Source organism: Tamandua tetradactyla, chromosome 6 (genome assembly GCF_023851605.1).
Source record: "Tamandua tetradactyla isolate mTamTet1 chromosome 6, mTamTet1.pri, whole genome shotgun sequence".
NCBI classification, from domain to species: domain Eukaryota; kingdom Metazoa; phylum Chordata; class Mammalia; order Pilosa; family Myrmecophagidae; genus Tamandua; species Tamandua tetradactyla.
Window position 1 is genome coordinate 109,528,092 of NC_135332.1, and position 17,027 is coordinate 109,545,118.

At 36.3% G+C, this 17,027-nt stretch overlaps 2 protein-coding genes across 5 annotated transcripts in view; one reads left to right on the forward strand and one right to left on the reverse strand.

Annotated features, from left to right (window-relative positions):
• The window catches only part of LOC143688686 (uncharacterized), a 237,425-nt gene that overhangs the window by 106,280 nt on the left and 114,118 nt on the right, over positions 1 to 17,027 (reverse strand). The window lies entirely within an intron of this gene.
• DNAJC5B (DnaJ heat shock protein family (Hsp40) member C5 beta) overlaps positions 1 to 17,027 on the forward strand; it is a 133,008-nt gene that overhangs the window by 25,230 nt on the left and 90,751 nt on the right. For 2 of the 4 annotated variants that reach the window (XM_077166898.1, XM_077166895.1), the window contains one exon: positions 15,208 to 15,326. The gene's annotated coding sequence lies outside the window, so the exon portion shown is untranslated. Of the gene's footprint in view, positions 1 to 1,509; positions 1,606 to 12,648; positions 12,816 to 15,207; positions 15,327 to 17,027 lie in introns of all 4 variants that reach the window. The other 2 variants (XM_077166896.1, XM_077166897.1) reach the window with 2 other exon arrangements.

Genomic DNA, 17,027 nt, shown 5'->3' on the forward strand with positions numbered 1-17,027 from the left:
GAAAACACTTAAGAAACTATCAATGTGGTATAAGTGCTATTATTCATCTCAAAAAGGAATCCTTAGTATTTCCTTAAATTTCAAATACATGCGTCTGTCATCTGGACCAGATAAGGCTTCCTCCAAAGTGCTGAAATAAAAATATACCTTTAGGCCTGTCCTATTAAACTGCTACTTAAATGCCAACACATAGAATTTAACACTATTTTGGTTTCTGCATGCTATATAAACTACCTAGCCACATTCAGATGACAATTTGCAGAGCAATCACTGTTTGTATTGGAAACCCTGTTAGAAAGGATTTTTGCCCTGAGCTGTCAATACCTTCGTTGCTTTTGTCTTCTTATTTAGGTGTTCAACATAAGAGACATGTGGGCTAACAGAACAGGGAGCAACAATTGGCAAATCCATGGATTAAGGTCCTGTTTACAGACTTATTGTCAAATAAACACATCTGTTGTATCTGAGGCTTCCTTGGTTTATTACAGCAATTGCTTACTGTCAGTAAGTCATAAGGTGTTTCAATTTCACATCTGTGAAATACATACTATGTTTCCTAGTAGGGGATAAGATTCAGTCAATATTCTTCCAGTAAAACAGTTCTCAAATTCAAAGCATTACTTAATCAAATAGACACTGTCCTTTACACCAGAAATATACATTAGATCTCATTAGTGAACGTGCTTATGGTACTTCCTTGTTGAAAGTCATTACTCCAATTTTTTTCTTGAGCTTCAACAAATATATCACCTGGCTCAGTCATGGATTGATAAGCAAGGGAATAAGTAGGCAGCCATATCCTGGATTTAGGCTGTAAATTCCTGAGGCAAAACTCTATAGTGGTTAAGAGCTTGGGTTATAGAAGCTTGGCTTCAAAGCTTACTGATGAACTTAGCCAAATCATTTAACCTCAATCTTACATCCCTCCTCTGTAAAATGAGAACATAAAAGTACATTATCCTTTCATTGGGCTTAAAAGAGATACTCTAGTTAAAGTGTTAGTTACTATCATCGTCGTCACCATCACCACCACAACCACTAAATCTGAATCCCCAATACAGAGTATAGTGAATTGTACATAACAGGGATTCAAGTGCCATTTGTTATATAACTCATCCAATCAATTGCTGCATTATAGATTTTGTGTGAAATCTATTAAGAATGAATGTTCAAATTCTTAAAGTACTTCTAATGTATCCGTTTCTGATTTTTTTTGGCGGGGAGGGACAGTAAGGAAGTAATTTCTTAACAATTGCCTAGATTTCAACTTTGGAAATCAAAAATTTTATGTATATAAAAATTCCTAGTGTAGGTCTTGGCATATTGTAGTTGATACTTGGTAAATGATCTGGGAGATAAAAAGGGTTTCAATTTTATTACTGTTTTATAGAGGAGACACAGGCTTAAAAAAAGTAAAGACTTGCCCAAAGTCTAAGAAACAGGAATGTTGTTTTTGGATCATCTGTGTAAACCGACCTTTATTTTGTCTTCAATTAAATGTTTTCTTAGGAAACCCAAGCATTGCAAAATTTCTCCAGAGATCCGCCGGGTCAACAAGTGTTTTCCATGTTACTTAATTGAAGAGCTCTCTGCCTGTCCCTTCTGGTAAATAAAGGAGATGGGAGAACAGTGGTTCTTAGCCTGGTAGCCCTTCGGAATTACCTATGCAGCCATCAAACGTGCTAGGGGCCAAGTCAATCTGTGTAGGGCCCAGGCATCAGAATTTAAGAAGTTTTCCAAATGATTCTAGAGAAAGTTCCTGTCTAGTACTTCCCCCCATCCTTCTACATATTTATAGACTTAAGGACTTTAAAATTCCATCCCCTTCCCAGCTTATTTTTAAATGTTTTTTTTTAACTTCTGAAAATTATGAAACATAACAGGACTGAACCTATTTGCTCTTATGAAACAGATAAAAACTGGATTTCACAGGAAGAACTGCCACGATTGTTCTGTAGTTACATCTGAGATTCCTCTGGAGAGGGAGCCGACAGCCTCACATACAAAGAAATCATCTGGCTTTTTCCTTTCTAGTCATTTGGCACAATGAAGTTCACCCAGGTGACTTTTCCCTTTGAAATTTACAAAGTGATGGCAGGAATTCCGTAAGCTATGATAATATAGCATAAGAGATGGAGAAATGTAATAAAAATCATACCAATGATGATAACAGTAATACCTTTCTTCACTGTGTGGGGAGATTTTGGAAGCCAATCCATTTGTTGGGGCTACATACGCTTGCACATTGCATGTCCAACATGAGTGTTATTTGAGTCTGCTGAAATGTGAACTGTAAATGAAAGACTGGAGGATGGGGCAAGATGGCAGCACACTGAGATGTGGAATGTAGTCTGTCCTCCATAGCAGCTACTAAATAGTAGCCAGGAATTGTATAGAACAACTGTTGGGGGGACATCAGTGACCAGTCTGGAACAGGTGGAATGGCTGAGATCCCACACAGAACTATAAATCAACCAAGCCGCAGAAGCTGGTGGCCCTCCTCCATGGGCATGACAGGCTGGTTTCCCCTAGTGGAAAGAAAACAGACTTTACTAGGAGTGAGGAATTAGTTCAACCAAGCTCCAAGTGTAGAATTAACAAATTCTAGCTACTGAAAACAGACCCTGAGCACAGGTAAACCTGGAGCAAGCACTAATGGAACCAGGAGTTTTCACCCTGGCAAAGAGTGGGTGGGGCTGATGAGAAAAATAAAACACAAAAAACAGAGGATTTTTTTTACTTGTACAGCACAAAATACTGGAAAAGGGCTGGACCCCCCAAAAAGGGGGAAGATAGAGCCTGGGGACACATAGAGCTACATGCCAACTCCAGGTACTGACTGGCAAACCCAGGGAGCTGGGGTCCAGCTCTGAAGAGGTTATTAATTTTAAATTTCATAACGGGTTATTGTATCATCAAACAGAACTGCCAGCACTCTTAGGCTCCAGCACTGCCCCAGGCAAGAGCAGAATTAAGGCATGTCTAAGAGACAAAGTAATTAGGTGGGTGAATGGGGTTAATTCCCTAAAGGGTATACCTTCTCCAAGAAAAGGGGGTAGAGCCCAGCTTAAGTGGCAGCCCTCCTTGAGGGAATCCAGGTTCCAGGGGATTCCCTGGAAAACAGAAGTAACCTAAGCCCACCTACCACTTCAACCTCTGTCTCAACTATACCACTGGCAGGGACAGGGTGCTGAAATTAAAGGCACCACATGAATTTATGTGAGTGGGAAGCTACAGGCAGACAAGTGCCACATGCTGGGTAGGTTAGGAAAAGCACAGAGTCTAAAGGCTTCACAGGAAAGTCTGACAACCTGCTGGTATCACCCTCAGGGAAACTTGATACTGGCTACTCTCTCCTCCAAAGATGCTGGCCTGTCTCATCTGGGAAAATCTGACTGGGGTCAATCATATCTGCAGAGATCCTACTCAAAATAAAGGTTTCATACAGGAATGGCAAGAAATAGAAAAACAAGAGCTGAAAAATTCTATCAGCTAAACAGAACCTATGCTAGAGGTCTAGAATAAGTTGAACTGAATACCAAAGAACGGATAGAGAACAAAGCTATCCAACACAAAAACCCTTAGTAAAAGAGTGAAAATGACTTCCAGAGCAAACTAATAAAGGAAATCAAAGAGTCATTCTAGGAAAAATTGAAGATATGGTCCAGTCAAAGGAACAGATCAACATTTCAAATGAGATAAGGAGTTGAAACATCTAATTCAGGATGTTCGAACAGACATGAAAAATCTCATCAAAAATCAAATCAAAGAGTGGAGAGAAGATATAGCAAAAGAGATAAAGGCTATAAAAAGACATTGGGTGAACATAAAGAAGAACTTGAAAGTTTGAAAAAAAATCACAGAACTTATGAAAGTCACAAAAGAAAAGATGAAAAAACAATAGAGACCTACAACAGCAGATCTGAAGAGGCAGAAGAAAGGATCAGTGAACCAGAAGACAGGACATTTGAAATCCTACACACACACACACACACACACACACACAAAGATAGGGGAAAGAATGAAAAAATTTAAGTAGGGTCTAGGGAATTGAATGATAACATGTAGCAGACAAATAAATTGTGTTATGGGTGTCCCAGAAGGAGAACAGAAAGGAAAAGGAGCAGAAAAACTAATGGAGGAAATAATCACTGAAAATTTCCCATATCTTATGAAAGACATAAAATTACAGATCCAAGAAGCATAGCGCACACCCCAAACAGAATAGATATAAATAGACCTACTCCAAGACACTTATTAATCAGATTGTCAAATGTCAAAGACAAAGAGAGAACTTTGAAAGCAGCAAAGAAGAACAATCCATAACATACAAGGAAAGCTCGGTAAGACTATGTGTGAATTTCTCAGTCAAAACCATGGAGACAAGAAGGAAGTGGTACGATATACTTAAGATTCTGAAAGAGAAAAACTGCCAACCAGGAATTCCATACCCAGCAAAACTACCCTTTAAAAATGAGGGCATCTATGTGATGATGTTAAGAATTACTGATTGCATATGTAGAATGGAATGATTTCTAAATGTTGTGTTAATTTCTTTTTTTCTTTAATTAATAAAAAAAAATGAGGGCAAGATTAAATTATTTTCAGTCACTGAGAGAATTTGTGACTAAGAGAGTGGCTCTACAAGAAAAATTAATGGGAGCACTATAGGGAGATTGGAAAAGATAGGAGAGAGAGGTCTGGAGAAGAGTGTAGAAATGAAGACTATCCATAAGGGTAAAAAGAGAGAAAAAAAAACAGATATCACATATAAAATCTAAAAGACAAAATGGAAGAAGAAAGTACTGCCTTTACAGTAATAACATTAAATGTTAATGGATTAAATTCCCCAATCAAAAGAAATAGACTGCCTGAATGGATTAAAAATAGGATCCATCTCTATGCTGTCTACAGGACACTCACTTTAGACCCAAAGACAAAAACAGATTGAAAGTGAAAGGCTTGAAAAAGATATATCATGCAAACAACAATCAGAAAAGAACAAGAGTAGCTATACTAATATCTGACAAATTAAAGTTCAAATATAAAACATTAAAAGAGACAAAGAAGGACACTATGTATTAATAAAAGGAACAATTTAACAAGAAGATATAACAATCATAAATATTTATGTACTACGTCAGAGCGCTCCAAAATACATGAAGCAAACACTGACAACACCAAAGGGAGAAGTGGACACCTCTACCACAACAATTGTAGACTTTAATTTACCACTTTCATCACAGATAGAACATCTAGAAAGAGGATCAAAAAAGGAAACAGATTTTGAATAGAACAATAAAGGAACTTGACTTAACAGACAATTAAAGAACATTACACCCCACAACAACAGGATATACATTTTTCTCAAGTGCTCAGGGATCATTCTCAAAGACAGAATATATGCCTCAATCATATAGACTAACTATAATATAAAAATTCTTATTTTGGGCAGTGTATATCTTAATTTAACTTTTGTAATAAGTTTAATTGAACACCATAAGTACATGGAATTTTGAATAGGAAATGAGATTTTGTTGGTTTGTCCAGGCTAGTGTGATACCCCAATAAATACCAGAGATATGTGGGCAGTGAATAAAGACATATTTGTGGGGTCCCATTGGGGGAAAGGGAGAAGGGGAAAGGTGTTCAACTTCCCCATTTGGAAAATTTCTGATATTCTCACAAGCAGTAGGGACAACCAAATCAGTAGGCCAAGTCCTCGATCTTGGGGTTTGCCCTATGAAGCTTATTCCTGTGAAGGACAGGCTAAGCCTACTTAAAATTATGCCTAAGAGTCACCCCCAAAGAACCTATTTTGTTTCTCAGGAGTGACCTCTCTTTAAGCCAAGTTACCATGTGAACTCACTGCCTTCCCTCCTACATGGGACATGCCTCCAAGGGGTGTAAATCTCCCTGCCCATGGGACAGAAAGCCTGGAATAAGTCAGGACCTGGCATCAAGAGATTGAGAAAACCTTCTAGACCAAAAGGGGGAAGAGAGAAATGAGACAAAGGTTTCAGTGGCTGAGAGGTTTCAAACAGAATCAAGAGGTTATCATGGAAGTTATTCTCATGCATTATATAGATATTCCTTTTTAGTTTCTAGTTTATTGGAGTGGCTAGAGGGAATTACTTGAAACTGTTGAGCTGTGCTCCAGTACCCTAGATTCTTGAAGATGATTGTATAAAGATATAACATTTACAATGTGACTGTGTAATTGTGAGAACCTTGAGTCTGATGCTCCTTATATCTAGTGTTTGGAGAGATGAGCAAAAAAAAAATATGGATAAAAATAAATAATAATGGGGGAAATGATAAAATAAATTGGGTAGATGGAAACACTAGCAGTCAATGAGAGGGAGGGGTAAGGTGTATGGTAAGTATAAGTTTTTCTATTTCTTTTTAGTTTTTTTTCCTGGAGTGATGCAAATGTAAAAAATGATCATGGTGATGAATACATAGCTATGTGATGATATTGTGAGCCACTGATTGTGTACCATGTATAGAAAGTATGTGTGTGAAGATTTTTCTCAATAAAAACTTAGAAATAAAAAAGCTCCCCCAAAAGAAAAGTCCAGAATCAGATGGCTTCATATGTGAATTCTACCAAGCATCCAAGAAAGAATTACTATGAATCCTGATCAAACTCTTCAAAAAAACTGAAGAGGAGATTGTGAAAACCTTGTGTCTGATGCTCCTTTTATCTATTTTGTCAACAAATGAGTAGAACATATGGAATAAAATTAAATAATAAGGGGAACAAATGTTAAATAAATTTAGTTTGAAATGCTAGTGATCAATGAAAGGGAGGGGTAAGGGATATGGTATGTATAATTTTTTTTTCTGTTTTCATTTTATTTCTTTTTCTGAATTGATGCAAATGTTCTAAGAAATGATCATGATGATGAATATGCAACTATGTGATGATATTGTGAATTACTGATTATATATGTAGAATGGAATGATTATATATTAAGAATATTTGTGTTTCTTTGTTGTCATATTTTTTTAATTTAAAATTAATAAAAAATTTTAAAAAGCAATTCCTTCAGATGAGTAAAAAATATGGATTAAAAAATAATAAACAAATAATGGGGGAACAAAGGTTAAAATAATTGGGCAGATGGAAATACTAGTGGTCAATGAGAGGGAGGGGTAAGGGGTATGTTTTTTTTTTCTTTTTCTGGAGTGATGCAAATGTTCTAAGAAATTATCATGGTGATGATACTATGAGCCACTGATTTTACACCATGTATTGAATGTTTGTATGTTAAGAATGTTTGTGTTTGTATGTTGTTTATCAATAAAAGTATTTTTAAAAAAAACTGAAGAGGAAAATTATCTAACTTATTCTATCAAGGCAACATCACCCGAATACCAAAGTAAGACAAAGATATTACAAAAAAAAGAAAATTACAGACCAACTTCTTTAATGTATATACATGCAAAAATCCTCAATAAAAAACCTGCAAATCAAATCCAGTAGCACATTAAAAGAATTATACATCATGACCAAGTGGGATTTATTCCAGGTATTTATTCCAGAAACACAAGAAAATCAATCAATGTAATACACCGTATCAGTAAGTCACAGAGAAAAAACCACATGATCATCTCAATTGGTGCAGAAAAAAAAATTTTGACAAAATTAAACATCCTTTCTTGATAAAAACACTTCAAAGGATAGGAATAGACGGGAACTTCCCCAACATGATAAAAGGAATATAAGAAAAACCCAAAGCTAACATCATCCTCAATGACTGAAAGCTTTCCTTCTAAGAGCAGGAACAAGACAAGAATGCCCACTGTCACTGTTGATACTCAACACCATGCTGGAAGTTCTAGCCAGAGCAATTAGACAAGAAAAAGAAATAAAAGGCATCCAAATTGGAAAGGAAGAAGTAAAACTCTCACTATTTGCAGGTGATATTATACTATGCTGAAAATCCTGAAAAATCAACAGCAAAGCAACTAGAGCTAATAAATGAGTACAGCAAATGGCAGGATAGAAGATCAACACCCCCAAATCAGTTATGTTTCCATACACTGGTAAAAAGGAACCTGAGGAATAAATCAAGAAGAAAATTCCATTTACAGTAGCAACCAAAAATATCATATATTTGGGAATAAATTTAACTATTTATTTAAATAAATTTAACTCTTTATGTTAAATGGGTACAAAAGACCCATACACAGAAAATTACAAGAAATAGCTAAAAGAAATAATAGAATATCTAAATAAATGGAAGGGCATACCATGTTCATGGATTGGAAGACTAAATATAGTTAAGATATCAATTCTACCCAAATTGATTAATAGATTCAATACAATACCAATTAAAATCCCAAAAATTACTTTGCAGAAATAGAAAAAAACAATAACCAAATTCATATTAGAAAATCAGGATGCCACAAAGAGCTAAAAATATCTTGAGAAAGAAAAATGAAATGGGAGTTCTAATTTAAAACATATTATGAAATTACAATGGTCAAAACAGCATGGTACTGGCATTAAGATAGATATATACTGACTGTATTAGCTAGGGTTCTCAAGAGAAACAGAATAAGCAGGAGATATCTGTAGATATAAAATTTACAAAAGTGTCTCACATAACCATGGGAATGTAGAGTTCAAGGTCTGTCAGGCAGGCTGCAAGCTGGTAACTGATGAAGGTTCTGACTGAACTCTCAGGAGAGGCTGCTGGGCAACTGTGGAATCTAAGGGTCCAAGATTTGTAGGTCAGGCTGTGAAGCTGGTGACTCCAATGAACGGTCTGGATGAACTTCATAGGAGAGGCTCACTGGCTGAAGTAGAAAGTGTGACTTGTCTCTTCTGAATCCTCCTTAAAAGCCTTCTGGTAATTAGATTAAGCATCACTCATTGCAGAAGACACCCCCCTTAGCTGATTACAAACGCAATCAGCTGTGGATGCAGCTGATGTAATCTTAATTTAAGTCCATGAAATGTCCTTATAGTAAAAGACAGGCCAGTGCTTGCACGACCAGATGACCAGGCACCACCACCTGGCCAAGTTGACACATGAACCTGACCATGACATTGACCAATGTAATCAAACTGAGTGTTCATAAATAGACCCTCTTATCTACGAACAATTGATCTTTGATAAGACAGTTAAGCCATTCCAATTGGGACAGAGCAGCCTTTTCAATAAATGGTGTCTGGAGAACTGGATATCCATATGTAAAAGAATGAAAGAGGATCCATATCTCATACCCTATATAAAATTAATTCAAAATGGAGCAAAGACCTAAACATTAGAACTAATACCTTAAAACTTTTAGAAGAAAATGTAGGGAAATATAAATCTTGTGATAAGAAGTGGTTTCCTAGACCTTACATGAGTAGTGAAAAAAGAAATGGATAAATGGGACCTCCTCAAAATTAAACACTCTGTGCATCAAAAAACTTTGTCAAGAAAGTAAAAAGGCAGCCTACACAATGGGAGACAATATTTGGCAGCCATATTCAGATAAGGCTTTAATATTCAGATTATATAAAGAGATTCTACAACTCAACAAGAAAAAGAGAAATAACCCAGTTAAAAAATGGGCAAAAGACATGAACAGATACTTCTCAGAAGAGAAAATATAAATGGCTAAAAGGCATATGAAAAGATACTCAGTTTCAGTGGTATTAGGGAAATACAAATCAAAACCACAATGAGATATCATCTCACACCCATGAGAATGGCCGTTATAAAAAAAGCAGGAATGACAAGTGCTGAAGAGGATGTGGAGAAAGAAGTACACTTACCCACTGTAGGTGGGAATATGTATGATTGTCAAGAGGTGGAATCAGCCCAGATGTCCATCAACAGATGGGTAGTTAAACAAGCTGTATGTGTATATATATACACGATGTAATACTACACATTTGTAAGACAGAATAAAGTCATGAAGCATCTAACAATGTGGATGAAATTTAAGGACATTATGTTCAGCGAAATTAACCAGAAATAAAAGGACAAATAATGTATGTTCTCACTAATATGAACTAACATTAATGAGTGAACTTTGAGAGTTAAAGTTAAGAACATAGGTTATCAGGAGGTAGAGAGAGGGCAGAGATTGGGCATTTGATGCTGAAGGAGTACAGGATGTGCAACAGGACTGATTGTAAAAAATTCAGAAATAGTACAATACCATCTGATGGTAGCACAATAATATAAGTACAATAAATGAGGCTGAATGTGAGTACATTTGAGGGAGAAGGGCTGGGGGCACGTATGACACCAGGGGGAAAGATAGGGGATAAAGACTGAGATATATACAAATATATATAAAATTTAGGAATGCCTAGACTAGACAATGATGGAATTAAACAAATATAAGAATGTTTTTGCATGGGAGGGAAAAAATGAATGTCAACATTGCAACGTACTAAAAATAGGATGTTGCGCTGGTTTGAAAATATTATGTATCCCAGAAAAGTTGTGTTTTAAACCTGATTCAATATATGAGGGCAGCTGTTTCTTTTAATCCTACTTCAATACTTCTGGTTGGAAACTTTTGATCAGAGAATCTCCACAGAGCTGTGATATGCCCAATTGTGGGTGTGACCTTTATTTAGATGGAGACGTGACTCCACCCATTCCTGGCAGGTCTTGATTAGTTTAATGGAGTCCTTTAAAAGAGAAAGCATTTTAGAGAGAGTCAGAAATGACAGTAGCTTCAGAGCTGACAGAGAGAACAGATGCAAATACATGGAGAACAGAAACTTTAGAGAACACAGACATGGATGTTTGGAGATGTTTGAAGCCCAACTGCCATGAGATATTAAGCAAGCCAGAACCTGGAGAAAGCCAAGGGAAGCCAAGAGATGAAAGCCAGCCCTAGAAAAGCAAGGTGAGGAATCACCCACAGGAACAGAGGCTGAAAGCAAGGGAACCCAGTAGCAAGGGACCAACAGATGCCAGCCATGTAACCTCCCAGCTGAGGTGTTCCTTCCTTGAGTTAAGTATCTTTCCCTGATGCTTTAGTTTGGACATTTTCATAGACTTAGTACTGTAAACTCGTAGCATATTAAATTCCCCTTTTTAAAAGTCATTCCACTTCTAGTATATTACATTCTAGCAACTAACTAACACAGATGGTACACAGGGGAAAAATATAATCAATACAAACTGGGGTCTACAGACAACAGTAACACTGTGATATGCTTCTACTGAATGTGCAAAGGCATTAAGCCAAAACAAAATTTCAATAAGTGAGGGATTTGGGGGAGGGGTATGGGATTGTTTGCAGAAGAAAAAAAAATGTCTTCATATAGATTAAGATGGTAAAGGCATGGCTAGGTGATTACACCAGGAACCATTGATTTTTTACTTTGGTTGGATTGTATGACGTGCAAATAAAACTTTAGAAATGAACAGAAAGAAACAAGTGCTAAAGATAATGTGGAAAAGATGTACCTATTCACTGTTGGTAGGGAAGCTGAGAAGTACAGCCCCTCTGGAGGGCGGTGTGGTGATTCCACAGGAGGCTAGTGGTGGGGTTGCCATACGATCCTGCAACCCCATTGCTAGGTATATGCCTGGAGGAACTGAGAGTGGGGACAGGAATAGACATTTCCCACACTGGTATTTTTGGTGGCAGTGTTCAGTGATTAGCAATGGATGGAGGTGGCCTAAAGGTACAACGACTGAGAAACAGAAGGGGAACTGTGGTGTATACATACACGGACTACTGAGCGGCTGCTAGAGAGAATGAAGTTGTGAGGCATGCAACTAGGTGAATGAGTCTTGAGGACAGTATGTTGGATGCAACGTCAGAAACAAAAAGACAAATATTATGCTGCACTCATATGGACTAACCGTAACATACAAACTCAGATAACTGAATTCAAGAGCATGGTTATCAGGTTGAGTCCTATTTTAAAGAGTCCTAGATTGTAAGCTCTTACAGGAGTTACATCTATTCTGGAGTAACTGTTATTTCTAAATTCTGAGATACTGAGCTATTTGTGTATAATCTGGTCATTCCCTGAAACTGGGTATTTATGTGACACCTGGGACTCAGAGTTCAGGCTCCAAAGCTATGAAAGTTAGCAATCCCATACAGCAACTGCCTAAAAAGTTGAAAAAGTGATCAGACTTTGATGACAGAGATGAATGAAGCTGATCTGGATAAGACTAAGGTAAATCAGAATACAGGGTAAAGGATGATATGGCCTATATTTCAAAGCTTCAATTTCTGTGTGAGACAAAGGAACAGATGTTTATTTGGTGCAAAATTTATATTTTGGGTAGTGCATCATCTAATTTAACTTGTATGGTCAGTTTATTTGAACATAATAATTACATGGAATCCTGAAAAGGCTGTGAGATCTTCTTGGTTTATACAGGTCAGTGTGATGCCCTGATAAACATCCCAGAGTAATTTGGGCAGAGAATAAAAATGTACTTGCAAAGTCTCCTTAGGGGACTGGGAAGAAAGGAAGAAATACTCAACTTCCCCATCTGGGGCATTCCTGATATTCTTGCAAGTGGTGGGGACAACCAATTCAATAGACTGAGCCCTCAATTTTGGGTTTGCCCCTATGAAACTTATTCCTACAAAGCCAAGCTAAGCCTACTTATAATTATGCCTAAGAGTCACCCTGAGAGAACCTCTTTTGTTCCTCAGATGTGGCCTCTCTCTCGAAGCCAATTGGCAGGTGAACTCACTGCCCTCTCCCTTATGTGGGACATGATCCCAGCAGTGTAAAACTCTCTGGCAACGTGGGACAGGACTCCTTGGATGAACTGGAACCCACCATCATGGGATTGAGAAAGCCTGCCTGACCAAAAGAGGCAAGAATGAAATGTGACAAAATGAGGTTTCAGTAGCTGAGAGATTTCAGAGTCAAGAGATTATCCTGGATTTTTTTCTCATATATTATAGAGACATCCATTTTTAGCTTATGTGTACTGGAGTGGCTAGAGGAAAGTACCTGAAACAGTTGAACTGTATTCTAATAGCCTTGATTCTTGAAGATGATTGTATAACTATATAGATTTTAAAATGTGACCATGTGATTGTGAAAACCTTGTGTCTGATGCTCCTTTTATCTAGGGTATGGACAGATGAGTAAAAAAATAAGGAAAAAAATAAATGAAAGACTGACTATACACCCTAATGTTTACGGTTGTTGGGTTATTTTGGTTGAACATTCAATTCATTTAGTACCTACTGCAGATTCTGTGCTGATATACTAGGTATCTTGCAATAATCCTGACTGTATGAGGTAACGAGAGTGATCTATAAAAAGTCACTAGGTGCTCCTAAGTTGATAATGAGGACCCCATAAGTACAACACACAGGAAAATTAGCATGTATTCCACCCAACATGATTTCTCTCCAATCTCCTATTTCACAGAAAGGCCACTTTCATTTAGTCGTGGAATATCTTTTAAGTTCTCCTCTTCAAAACTTGAATGATTCAATTGGCAATGCTTTTACAAAATACTTTTTCATTTTGCCCCAAGGAAATGTTTATGTGTTTATCATGAGTTATTTCCTTTTACAAACATCATTTGAAATTCACCACTTCAAGGAAGACTCATTTGATTAAGCAGATTATGGTCCCACAAATCTCCTCTGGCTATATCTTTTAATGAAGTATCAGAAGCCGTAGATGTATAGGCATGCCCTCCTACATATGAGAGCACATGTCAGAATGTCTCTTATTTCTCCCAATTAAGTGCCCAGTGCCTTTGCCCATGGTTTTCTGCCTGCTTGGAATGTGTTTCTTCTATTGGCACCCTCTTAATCTAGTACTTGGCAGATCTCAGCTCAGTTGTTCTTGCTCAAAGAAGCTAGCTTTCTTGGCCTCCTTCTGTTTCACTGATTTATATGATCTTGTAGAATCCCTCCAAATTTTCATTTTTCTACTTATTTTAGTGAACATTTGATTAATCTCTCTCTCTTGGTAGACCATAATTCTGTGACACACAAACCCAGGTCTGTATTTGTTTTGTTCACCAGTATATTTCGAGCATGTAGCCCAGTGCCTAGGAAGTGATTAATAAATTGTCAAATGGATTGATGAATAAGAAACTTTTTTCTTTGAAACATAGCTATAGTTCCATTTTACCCAAGACTTTTGAAAAAAAATTTAAATTTTATAGTAAATATTTTATGTAATACTTTATTGAAATAGTTTATTTTTAAACTTTAAAAAGTGATTGTTAAAAATTTAATTTTACTAAAAATATCTGTTAAACCAACTTTGAAACATTAACTATAATTGCTAAGTCCCTCATAAGCTCACCATACTAATATAGCAACTATTTCCATTTCACCACAGGACAGACACTATCTTAAGCAATGTTGAAACTTGGGTATTTAGTTCTAAATCTCCTTAGTGTTTCTCTCTATATATTTCTCTGCATGATGACAGGCTGTTTCCTAAACTCTGACTGAAAGTCAGGCTTTGAGAAATAGCTTTTTATTCCTTTGCATTAAAATAAAAAAAAAGCCCTCTAGAGGTGAGAGTGCTCTGAAATAATCACACACACAATAGCTTTAGGCATTGCTACCAGTCATGCTAAGAGGCACGCTTAAACCCTCAGGCGTCAGATCTCTTGTGCCAAATTTAGGAACAACACCTGTCCCATTAGATTTCTTAAACATTTTCAGTATAGGATCTTACTTGAAATCATAGGAACTGTGTTCTCACATGACCTTTTAATTGGATGTGAGAGTTTGGGTATTGTTTTGACAAAAGATACCCTATTTTTAAAACATTTCAGTCACCACTGTGACTCTGCCTCTCAACAAGGACTAGGGTAAAATAAGTAGACGTGAAAATAATTGGATTCATGTAGTGAACAATTAATGTTATATCATCCTTCCTCCATATTAATGTTATATTATCTTTTCAATAATTTAGAAACAATTGTTTGGCCTAAGTCCAAACAATTTTTTTAATTTAATTTTTAATATTTAATTTAAAAATTAAAATTTTTTTTAAATTTAATTTTTAAAAATTAAAAGAACCAGCTCTGTATCTCAGAAGATTAGCATATTTTCTTAATTGAAAGCCCTGATAGAAACACTGCAACCAGTTCCATGGTTGAGCCAAGGACTAGTTGACTAATGATCAAAAGTGGATGTGGCCTATATTTTGGTATCACTGGATGCCTTGTAATAGCAACCTTTATGGTCATGCATGATTTATTCTCACTTTGTTATATTTTCCAGAGGGATAACCGATTGGCTGACAGAGTAACAAATGAAAAGTAACTTGACTCCATTGACCCGCTTAACCCCGCCTGGGCAGGATGGAAAGGAGCAGCCGCTTGCTTTGAAACAGTGTAAAGGTATGGGACAACTCCTTCCATTATTGCCTCCCTTTATTTCCTTGCATGTCTATTTCCAGACCAGTTGAAAACAGCAAGTAGTTCCTGTTTGAGAACACAGAAGTGGAGTTCTAGGAACAGGTACCATGGGTTATTTTTAAGATTTCCAAGTTGCCTTTGCTTTCCAGCTGCTATTCATATAAATACTAGGGACATTAAGAGATAATTGTTTTCAAATAGCATAAAGTAGTCATGCTAAGGATAATTATTGTTCTTTAACATAAGATTAGCATTTCGGATGTGTGCTTAGTCTTAAAATACAATGCTATTTGAATGTGGTAGTTTTGCTTCACTAAGTAAATTTCATGGAGAAATCACAAAAGTAATGAAATGAGAAGAGTATTGGCTTCCTCAATGACAGTGTTTTTTTTTTTTTGCTTTGTTTAATGACCTAAGATCCTCCATTGTCATTCATTTTCTCTGTCAAGGAAGGGCCCTGCCAAGAAAGGCACATTTAGATTTTTTTTTTCCTCTTTCAGAATTCACATAATATATATACATGTAATTTCTTTTGCCTTGAAAGGGAACTTTCATTTTATGATGAAAAATTTAGAATAGCACTCTTAGGACTCCCATGATTTGAAACCTTTTAAATGTTTATTTTGAATCAGATGCACAGCATTATCAGGGTGCTATACCTTCACTTAAGTATATCTGAATTGTGAGGTTTGATAATCACTGTAGATTGGTCTGTACTTTAGGAAATTATGCTGTTGGTAGCACTGTAATAATGTAGTTAGAAAATTATTTTGCATTCAGAAGATTAAGTATCATGTACTAGGTGACCAAAATTAAATTACTTAGTGACTTTGCATGACAATATTCTTTTACAATTAGATAACTTACAGATGAAGACTATGAATAAATAATAAAGACTTGAATTTGTATAAGAATATTAGAATTCAAAAGACTACAGAAAAAGAATTTATTAAAACTATATTTTATATAAGCTGTTAAACAAGAATACAGCTTCATTATTTAGTTTAAGGTTATTTATGGGGAGTTTTTATGGGATGCTTTGACTACTACCTCTGTAATTAGAATGTTCTCAGAGACATAATATCTTTATTTTTCACATATTAAAGTAACTAGGGGTTTCAATGTATTACTCTATTGAATCTGAAACTAAATGTCATCTAAATCAATAATATATGAAGAGTCTGGTTTCTAGCTCAGCAAGGAAACAGAAAAAGTGTTGGCCCTGTTTGAGACACAAAGCAGGTTTGCAGTCCCTTGGTTCATTTATGTCTGACCATATTGACCAATTCTCTTTTTCTTGCCTCCCAATATTGATGCAAATGGGTTTTTCTGGGTACCTTAATTAGAAGCCATTATCTGTCTAAAAGGAAAATTTCCTTAGGGAACAGGGAAAAGAAGGTGAAACAATTTCCAAACCCTGTAACAACCCATTCTCTGAATACTGACCAATCCATACCTTAAAGCATCAGTCAGCAACTGGATTTCATTTAGCAGGAATAGATTATAATGTGATTGGATTTCTAACTGAAGAGATGATTTTGAAAAATATGTAAGTCAAAGAAATAGCTACTTACTGTGTCTTCTTGGGTATGAGTTTCTATGTATGAAACCATTTGAGAAATGGAATCTGCCTTCCTTTTTTTCCATCTAGAAGAGGAGTTTGGGGAGGGATGAATGTGGCCT